We start from the raw sequence: 11,738 nt of genomic DNA, 5'->3' as shown, positions 1-11,738 counted from the left end.
GTCACTTCTTATGCGTTTCCATCAACATCATAATCATCAACATAGCCATGGAATGCATCAAGGTCCACAACCCACAAAGGCATCAATATAGTTTTGATAAAAACCATTCGTAGCCAAAAACTTGACCATAGCAGCCCACTATACTGACCAACAGCCCGTCAATATGCCCACATGAGCTCAACATCAAAGGGAGAGCCTTAACACCAAGCCCTCAAGTCAAAACACAGGCACCATCTGGGAACCATTGAACATCCTTAATAGCAGCAGTATGAGAAGAGAACGAGCGAGCAACACCATGCCCAGTCCCTTCAATCCATGTGTTCGAAACATGAGCAACACAATCCATCCCATAAGATGCTAGAAGCGAGCCGTGAGTGGGAGACCAGCGTACTGCAGTGACAGCTTTTCTGTGAGCTTTTAACTGTACAAAGAGGCCCTTGGGAAGCTGGCTGCGATAACCTACACCTGTCTTCTGCTGCACACTCCATGGCACCTCTGTATTGATCACACTCTCGACAACGTGAGGGAGTTGAAACGATTGCTGGGTAGAATTTGCCACGGGAGATAAGCTTGCGGCTGCAGCCCTCTCTCGTTTTTACACGTATCGGCCGACTATAGTCGGTTTAGGGCTCCTCGGGAGAACTGTTGTGGGTTGTACTGAATCGCGAGAGCGAACGAGGCCACCAGGAGGTTCTGCGGGGCCGATGAAAATGTCGGTGCTGGTTTCAGAAGAAGAAGAAGCAGCAGGTCGAGGAGGCGGAGGGCATGCTGAGTTTTTGTATTCTTCTGTATTCCTCTTGTGCTTGTGGGACGTTTCCTCCTCCTCGTCGTGGCTCTGTGAGACGTATGCTGACACCAACGCGTCCCCTCCCACCTTGTGGCTGCTCCCCAGTCAGCGCTCTGCAGGAGAAGCCTTCCCTGCCACTACACGACGGTCTTCTCTCTCACACAGCCCACTCTTCTGCAGAGAATGACGAGGCTCCCTTTAAAACAACTCGCGGTCACCACCTTATCTGCCCGCTGCCGACTCCATAATTCTCCATGCTTCTAGACTTTTAGCTGGCGGCTACGTTGGCATCCACACTAGTGGCCATGTGGCTACTACTTTATTGGCCATATTAATCATTACTATATTTTTATTTTCTTCCTCTCCTAATGGATGGCCGCCCTTCCATACCAATTCACACCAATTCTAAATACTACCTTGGCCCCATAATCTTTTATGCTCATGCACCTCTTCAAATGCAATCTTTAATTGCCCCGATGCTTTCACACTCATGTCTTGCTACCTTTGCCACATCAATGGTTGCTTTCCACGCTTTCCACATCTTCAAATGCCACTTAGTGCCCATTGTATTTTGACGTGCCCACACATATCAAGCCATCGAACGGCTGAACAGCTTTAATTAACCCAGCGAACCTCTCACCGGACAGGCTTGTAACAGGCTCAACACCAAACCATTTTACCTGTACACCTGGCGACGCCCTCAAAAGCAAAACCCTCCACACACCATACATCCCATATGTACCCAGGCACTTAATCCCATGCATCTAGATTTGCATTTAATGGCCTCACATGCATGGTTTCACACCATAGACGTGCTGTGGCATGACAACGTGTGGGTATCTTCGGCGACCCAGAGCCCGAGCACCGTATGGTCAGCACCCTCTAGGATCCTTCGCAGGTCACCTAGCGCTTCACTCATAGGCTGCTTCCTTGGTCCCTCATCCACCGTACCAGAAGCTCACCATTTAAATTGAACCGAGGCTGGTCAAGACCTCGGCCGACCTTGCTACGCGAGACGTCCTCCATTGACTCTCTGTTTTAGTAGTTGCAACTTTATCAGGTAGGTCTTCATGACCACATTCTCAATATAGTCAAAATGCTTCCGCAGCATTCTTGACATAAAACAGTCATTTACAAACAGATCACAAATACAGTTTCTATAATGAATTCACATCTTTCCAGTTTGTTCCACATCAATCCATATTACTTAACCCAAACCCAATTCATAAGTGTATCCATTCTTGACCAGATACATCATTTTCCATCCCATCTCATCAGATTCATTCACTTCACATAACATCCATTCCTATCTTTCTTAATTTACATTACGTCTCCTCACATCCATTTCTCATTATATCTCATTCGTTCAGATCTTATATTATTCATTCACATTCTGATTCACATGACATCTCATCTCATCCATTCGCTCATATCGACTTCATATCCATTCACATTCATATGTGAATGTGAATGTGCATTCATTATGTGCATTCATTATTCCACACACACATCCACATTCGTACATCCACATTCACATCTACATTTATGCATCCATTTTCACATCCACATTCATACATCTACATTTATGGATCCATTTTCACATCCACATTCATACATCCACATCCAATCCCCATTCATACATCCACATCCACATCTACATTCATACATCCACATCCACATTCCACATCCTCATTCACATTCACATACATCCACATTCACATTCACATACATCCACATCTACATTCATACATCCACATCCACATTCCCCATTCACACATCCACATTCATATTCACATACATCCACATTCACATTCCATATCTACATCCATATCCCCATTCACACATCCACATTCACATTCACATACATCCACATTCACATTCACATTCACATCCAGACATCCATATCCACATTCCACATCCTTATTCACATTTACATACATCCACATCCACATTCCATATCTACATCGATATCCACATTCACATTCACATTCACATTCTCATTCATACATCCATATCCACATTCCACATCTACATCATTTCTTTCACATACATATAACTACATCTATTCTTTCACATACATTCATCTCCATTATTCCTCGTTCATTTTCATCTAATTGATTCGTTTCACATCCTCATATCTATTTATAGAATACAAGAGAATTCTTATTTTCGACATAAGATTTCTTTACACATTTATTTATGCATAAATTCCAATTTAAGGAGACTAACACTTTCGAAATAAAAATCAATCTTTTATGCATCTTCCTATGCATAAATTCATTTTAAATGAGAATGACACTCTTGAATAGAAAATCAAATCTTTAATGCATCTTCCTATGCATAAAATCGAATTTGACGAAAATAACTCTTTTGAACTAAAAATAGATTTCTTTATGCATCTTTCCATGCATAAATCCAATTTAGCAGGAATTACACTTTTAAAATAAAAGAATTTTTATTATGCATCCTATTTATGCATAAAATCAAATATGATAAAAGTAACACTTTTATAATAAAATAATAATCTTTTATACATACCTCTATGCATGAAAATCAATTATGATAAAAGTAACACTTTTACAATAAAATAATAATCTTTTATACATACCTCTATGCATGAAAATCAAATATGATAAAAGTAACAGTTTTACACTAAAATAATAATCTTTTATGCATACCTCTATGTATGAAAATCAAATATGATAAAAGTAATACTTTTACAATAAAATAATAATCTTTTATGCATACCTCTATACATGAAAATCAATTATGATAAAAGTAACACTTTTATAATAAAATAATAATCTTTTATACATACCTCTATGCATGAAAATCAAATATGATAAAAGTAACACTTCTAAAATAGAATAATCAACTTTTATGCATATCTCTATGCATGAAAATCAAATATGATAAAAATAACACTTTTACAATAAAATAATAATCTTTTATGCATACCTCTATGCATGAAAATCAAATATGATAAAAGTAACACTTTTATAATAAAATAAAATAATAATCTTTTATGCATACCTCTATGCATGAAAATCAAATATGATAAAAGTAACACTTTTACAATAAAATAATAATCTTTTATGCATACCTCTATGCATGAAAATCAAATATGATAGAAGTAACACTTTTATAATAAAAATTAATCTCTTATGCATACTTCTATGCATAAAAATGATACTTTAGAATATAGAAATCATAAGGATTACTCTTTTAGAATAATAAAAGATGAATTTTATTTTACTAATTTCTTAAAATTTTGCCATAACCACCTTTGTATGGCTGACCATTTTTCAATTTTTAAGTCTTTAAAACTAATTAAAAGTGCACCAAGAGTATTGAAATTATTCTAAAGTAAACATTTTTCTACTTAATTAAGACAAACATTATAAAAAACTTGACTTTAATCATTAACCATTCACCTAGGATAGAGAATGGTTGGTTTTACTAGAGAAGAGAGGGGATGCCTTTTTGTAATGAGGCATAACATTATTTGTAATTTTTGAGAAGACATAAGCATAAAAACCATTTAAAATCATAAAAACCATAAAATACGTGTAAAAAGAGAAGAATCACCAACTTACTAATGACTTTGAGAGCTTTCCTTTGGCTTGATGGTTTGAGGGTTCAACTCTTGTTTGTAACAAGAGTGGCCACCAATCTTTGGAAGAGGGAAATGTCAAAAACTAGTGAATTATTAATAAATTCACAGTTCTTGGCTTGGGAGGAGCAGAGTAACAGTGCATAAAACACTATTGAGTTTCAACAAAGGGGAGGGCTTCTATTTATAAGAAAAAGTGAGCCTCTAACCAAGCAAACTGATTCTAGAAATTTCCAGATCAGTTTGGTCAATTTTTGACCATTTTTAGGTCAGTTTTGCTTACTTTTTGGATCTAGTTGAAACAGGAGAGAGGAGAGATGAAAATATCTCATTATTTGCTAGTTTAAAACTCATTCAAGCATGTGAAATAGGCGCCCTCTTCATGAGGGGAATTCCCCCATGCAGAGGTATCAAAAATGCATCATTTCACCTAAATATCTCTCTTTTTTAACTATTAACCTTGTCCTTAGTCAACTCTTCATCTTATGTGAGTATTAACCTTGTCCTTAGTCAACTCTTCATCTTATGTGAGTATTTACTCATTTTTGGGGGATTTTCCTTTTATTTCTTCATTTATCTCCTCCCTACATTTGGATGAATCTTATTGGTCCATAGAAACCTTAATTTAAAATTTCAAAAAAATCTTCACCTCCAGGATAATGCCTCTTGAACAGATTATACTTAATTTCTAATGCACCTTCTGAAAATCTTTTTGAACTTCTGTTTCAGAGGAACTTATTTTAATAAGATGAGGTATTTTTCTATTTAAAAATATTTAAAATCTGAATATTATCTCTCTAGAATATTTTCTCTCTCTAGGCCAAAACAGGTAGAAACAAGATCTTTTATATTTTTGAAGAGAGGAATGAATTACAGGGGAAGATACTGGACATTATAAGGGCTGGGGGAGGAATCTTACAATACTCTCCTTTGTCGTTGGTGAAGTATTTGAGCCATCTGTCGTGGGTGAAGTGTTTGAGCCATCGGAGGAGGACTCCTGCTTTGCTTTAGCTTTGCGGGAAGCAGCCTGTCGGGCAAAATATTTGGCCTCTGAATGACCAAGTCGGCTACAAAACTCACAAGATTCCTTCATCTTGAAACCCTTGATGCTGTTAGAATTGTCAGAATCGTTGTCGTCACAGAAGATGACTTTGTGGTGACTTTCTATTTTTTGTTGTTGGAGTTCCCTTTTCCACCTTTGCCTTTGTCCTTGCCCTTCGTAGAGGCAGTAAAAGCAGACTCCGACTTGCCTTTTCTCGCGAAGCATGCACTTGTCCCATGGAGATAACTCATGACTTCCTCAAAAGTGGGGAGAGGATCAGAGAAATAAATATTATCCCTGAAAGAATCAAAGGAAGCAGGTAACTTACCAAGAAGTTTATGGATGGGATTGTCGATGGTACTTACGTACTCTTCAAGTTGCAGCTTGATATACGAGAAAACTCTCCAATCTTCTCAATTAGGTTATCTGACTCAGTGATGGTAAGCTTCTCCAAATTTGACTCCAATTCTATCGAAACTCTCCCATACCTCCTTTGGATCTTTGTCCACATCTGATGAGCATGACTCCGGGAGGAGACAAATTGTGCCTGTATGGATGGAGTCATGCAATGGATTTTCCCTTAGTGTAAAGAAGAAGAAGAAGAAGAAGAAACCTATTGGCTGGTTGTCCTTTGTTTCATTGGTTAGAAAAGCAAGTTTAATGTTTGCTATTGTGGCCCCCACTTCTCTGAATCAATAATAAAGAGGAAAAGAAGAGTTCCAAAAACATTTCTTTATGTACTTATAACCATTAATATTTTTTGAAGAGGAGAAAAACGTTTCGTTAAGAACCAAGGATTGCATCCTTGAACAACTTGTCCTTCACACATTCTTAACCCTTATAAAATAATAGCAAAAGAAAGGGTTCCAAAAGCATAGGTTGGTATTTCAAGTTATTATTTTTGACATGAATACAAAGGATTCTTAAAGCAACGACTACTAATATTTTGGACATGAAAAGAATAGCTTCTTAAAGCAAGGACTATAGTTTTAAATTATGCGTTGTTAGTCTCATCCTAGATTTTGCCTTATATGAGATTCACCATGACATTGACTATTCTGTTTACACATGTATAGGTATGCTATAAATTTCACCTTATATAAGATTCACTATTCAAGTATTTTTACACACGTGTACAGACGAAGCATCTCTCACTCTCTCTCTCTCTCTCTACACACACACACACACACACACACCCATTCCATGTTCTCACTCATGATATAAATAGTTTACCTATATTTAAGGTTCAAAGGTGGATACTCCTTCAAATTTTACGTACAAGGAATTTTTATGAAGATCACATCAATATAGTGCATCCACTATAGCAAAAGGACTTTGCCCACCACTACCACAATAGCCCATTTTGTGTATGCAGTACCATACTGCGAGTCAACTACCAGGTGCGCCACATCCTAGAATTTTGTAAAAGGTGTACTTTTGTATGCCCAAAATACATATTTGGCAATAATGTATGGTCAAAATTACCATAAGATAGGGATCCTAGGTGACTAACTATCATTTGAGGAGTAATTTAGGAACTTATTATAGCCAAAAACCTTGGTGGTTGATACCTTTTAATAGCATGCTTTACCTTAAAAATCAATGTTCTTAAGTTTGAAATTTGTTCCTCAAGGTTTGTTTAGATGGAGGCTATAAATGAGAATAGATAGTATTGCTAGAAAACAATAAGGGCCCTTTCGCAATGCAATATAATGGCATTAGGAGACTATAGTGCATGCGTCCATAAATTAGAAGCATAATAATTTAGGAAGATGGAGCATTGCTACTAGTCATGTGCAAAAGGCCAGCATTGCTACTAGTCATGTGCAAAAGGCTAGCATTGCTGCTACTCATGTGTAAGAGGCTAGCATTGCTGCTAGTCATGTGTAAGAGGCATTAATAATCTTTACACAAGAGATCAAGTACTTAGTAGTTTCATGCATTGCTTACTTAGTAGTGTCATGCATTGCTGCTAGTCATGTGTAAGAGGCATTAATAATCTTTACACAAGAGATCAAGTACTTAGTAATGTCATTTTGAGAAGGTTGATAGCAAGATAAGGTGCCCCAAATGTTCTCACCAAATGGGTCATTATGACATGCTTTCCATCTTATGAGTCATTTCTAAGTCAAGATCTTATATATTTTTACCAAACAACTAAATGTCAAGTTATGGAGGTTTAGCAAGTCCTCTATTGAGGTTTTGTGATAAAAACATCAAAGGCTAGGCATTGTATTAATTCCATGAGCTATGCACAAGGTGAGTGAGGCACATATGCCAAAGACACAAACACAGAGAGAGAGAGAGAGAGAGAGAGAGAGGTTTAGCAACTCCTTGATTGAAGTTTTGCGCACAAAAAATATTAAAGGCTAGGCATTATACAAATTGCATGGTGTTCACGAGTTGTGTACAAGGTGAGTGAGATAGATACATGAGAGAGAGAGAGAGAGAGAGAGAGAGAGAGAGATGATACGATAAAGCTCAATTGAGAGAAAGTATTACATGACTCAATGATGGTTGATCGATTAATGATGAAACCCTTTCATGAGTACATACATTTGTAGGCTAGTAGCCTTGTCCTTTGACCTATACAAATCACACACACACACACACACACCTTGTTGGATTCAAGGTGGATCAAAGCACACTTAAAACCTCATTCTTAAGCATAATCAAACTAAGCTAAAGTGATTAAGAATGCACTAACTAAATGATGGTTGATCGATTAATGATGAAACCCTTTCATGAAGAGTACATACATTTGTAGGCTAGTAGCCTTATCCTTTGACCTATACAAATGACACACACACACACACACACCTTGTTGGATTCAAGGTGGATCTAAGCACACATTAAACCTCATTCTTAAGCATAATTAAACTAAGCTAAAGTGATTAAGAATGCACTAACTAAATGAGAATAATGTGGGCGAGATTAAGTTGTAAAATGAGAATATATCTTATTGAAAATGAGAGGCCTAATATATAGGCAAGTACATTGAGAGAGAGCCAAGCTCTACTTACATCACCTATGAGGTGTAAAGGTGGAGAGTAGCCAGGCTAAAATAGTGGAGATAATTGAGCACCTAAAAGAGGTAGATTCCAAATGTTCAGAGATGCTAGGGGATTCTCCTAAATTAAGGAAAAATGGTAGGCTAGATGCTTGGTAAATCTTCTTCACCAAAGAGCACTTATAGCAAGGATAAATGGTAGAAATAACCACAAGAAAATAGCTCATGTTTGGGACATTATTTCTAACACCTTCCCATGAACCAAACATGGGTAAAGATAAAATGAGATAGCTAAGATGTCCTAGGATTGAATTCCCCTCCCACAGTAAAAAATTGGATACAAAGATTAAGATATTGTGGGTATGATGACCAAGGTGAGGCTCCATAAAATAAAAGTGGGTGATTCAGTGGAGATAATTGAGCACCTAAAAGAGGTAGATTCCAAATGTTCAGAGACACTAGGGGATGCTCTTAAATTAAGGAAAAATGGTAGGCTAGATGCTTGGTAAATCTTCTTCACCAAAGAGCACTTACAGCAAGGATAAATGGTAGAAATAACCACAAGAAAATAGCTCATGTTTGGGACATTTTTTCTAACACCTTCCCATGAACCAAACATGGGTAAAGATAAAATAAGATAGCTAAGATATCCTAGGATTTAATTCCCCTCCCACAAACAAAAATTGGATACAAATCTTAAGATATTGTGGGTATGATGACCAAGGTGAGGCTCCATAAAATAAAAGTGGGTGATTCATAAACAGAAGATGCCTATATAGAAAGATGGTACATCAAAAGCTCCTTGGTTTACAATGCCACTGTAAGATTCCCCCCCAGCCTCTCAAAATGTCCAGCATCTTCCCCTGTAATCAATCCCTCTTCAGAAATATAAAAGACTTGTTTCTAACTGTTTTAACCTAGAGAGAGAAAATATTCTAGAGAGAGAATATTCAGATTTTTAATATTTTTGGATCGAAAATTATCTCATCTTATTAAAATAAGTTCCCCTGAAACAGAAATTCAAAAAGAACTTTCCAATATGCAATTGGAATTAATTGGAAATGGGTATAAAGGACCTTAGCCTAAGGGTCTAGATTTTCAAAAAATTCAGATTATGGTCCAATTAAGGTTCCTATGGGCCAATAGCATCAATCCGTGTGTAGGGAGGAGATAAATCCAATTTTGTAAAAGAAGATACCCAAAAATGAGTAAATGCTCACATAAGATGAAGAGTTGACTATGTACAAGGTTTATTAGTAAGAAACTATGAGCAATATTAAAAATATGAGATATTTTGGGTATAATGATCCCATTTTGACACATATGTAAGGAAGGGGAGTTCTTTAAAGGAGGTGTATATTTCACATAAGATGAAGAGTTGAAAATGTACAAGGTTTATTAGTAAAAAATTATGAGCAATATTAAAAATATGAGATATTTTGGGTATACAAAAATGAGTAAATGCTCACACAAGATGAAGAGTTGAAAATGTACAAGGTTTATTAGTAAAAAACTATGAGCAATATTAAAAATATGAGATATTTTGGGTATAATGATTCTATTTTGACACATATGTAAGGAAGGGGAGTTCTTTAAAGGAGGTGCATATTTCACATACTTGAATGAGTTTTAAACTCATAAAAATTGAGATATTTCATCTCTCCTCTCTCCTAATTCAAGTCTAGTTACAAAAAGTTGGCTCAACTGACCTAAAAATGGTCAAAAATTGACCAAACTGAGTTGGAAAATTCTAGAATCAGTTTGTTTGGTTAGGAGCTCAATTTTTCCTATAAATAGAAGCCTCTCCTTGTTGAAAAAATATATATAGTGTTTATGCATTGTTACTCTACTCCACCTAAGCCAAGAACTATGAATTCATTAATAATTCATTAGTTTTTGGCACTTCCCTATTTCTTCAATCCCCATTGGTGGCTCCATCAACATACTAAACCAATTGATTGGTTGGGGGCCTCTACCGTGAACAAAGAATCAAGCAATTTGTAAGGTAATTAGTGAATATTGATCTTTTCTATAATTTCTCAATGTTTCTCTCTTCTCAACCCCTCTCAAGCTTGAGAAGCTTAATTGGTATGGTTTTTAAATGCTATTGAAGTTAATTGATGAATAGTAGTGAAGAGTTACATAATTTGATGAATGCTATTGAAGTTAATTGATTAATGATAGTAAAGAAGTACATAAATTTCCATTTATGTTTAAATTCTAATGGTTTTTATGTAATTTCTCTCTCTCACTCAAGAAATGGTCATACTCATGACCCATTCTCAATCCAAATGAAGCTTTTCATAAAGCTTTTCCTTAATCCAAGATTAAGCTATGCTTGAGGCCAAATTAATGGCTTTTTTCTATGCTTTTAGTTTATGTATATTGATGATTCAATACATTATGGATTAATGATCCAATTAGAGATCATTTTAATTATTTCCTTAATGATAAGCTTTATCTCTTAGAAAAATTAAGATTTATCAGTCATAGCAGCGGAGCTATGGCAAATTTTTTATAAAAATTATGCATAAAATAATTTCATTCAAAGCATAAAAGAGGACTTCCTACCATATTCTAGGAATTATCATCCTAGATTAATTGAAAGAATTTCATTATAATCATGGAGAAATTGAATTCTTATATTATGCATAAAGGATAAGTTTTTATATCAAAAGTGTTATTTTTAACATTTCTATTTCATGCATAGAAGTATGCATAATGGATAAAATTTTTTATCAAAAGTGTTATTTTTACCATTTTTATTTCATGCATAGAAGTATGCATAATGGATAAATTTTTATATCAAAAGTGTTATTTTTACCATTTTTATTTCATGCATAGAAGTATGCATAATGGATAAATTTTTATATCAAAAGTGTTATTTTTACCATTTTTATTTTCATGCATAGAAGTATGCATAATGGATAAATTTTTATATCAAACGTGTTACTTTTATCAATTTTTATTTTTCATGCATAAAAGTATGCATAAAGGATAAATTTTTATATCAAAAGTGTTATTTTTATCATTTTTATTTTCATGCATAGAAGTATGCATAAAGGATAAATTTTTATATCAAAAGTGTTACTTTTATCATTTTTATTTCATGCATAGAAGTATGCATAATGGATAAATTTTTATATCAAAAATGTTACTTTTATCATATTTAAATTTCATGCATAAAGGTATGCATAAAAGTTGATTATTTTATTATGAAAGTGTGACTTTTATTATAATTGAATTTCATGCATAAAGGTATGCATAAAAGTTGATTATTTTATTA

Source organism: Cibotium barometz, chromosome 13, assembly GCF_041138505.1.
Source record: "Cibotium barometz isolate CiBa-2024 chromosome 13, ASM4113850v1, whole genome shotgun sequence".
NCBI lineage: Eukaryota > Viridiplantae > Streptophyta > Polypodiopsida > Cyatheales > Cibotiaceae > Cibotium > Cibotium barometz.
This window is presented reverse-complemented; position numbering follows the sequence as displayed.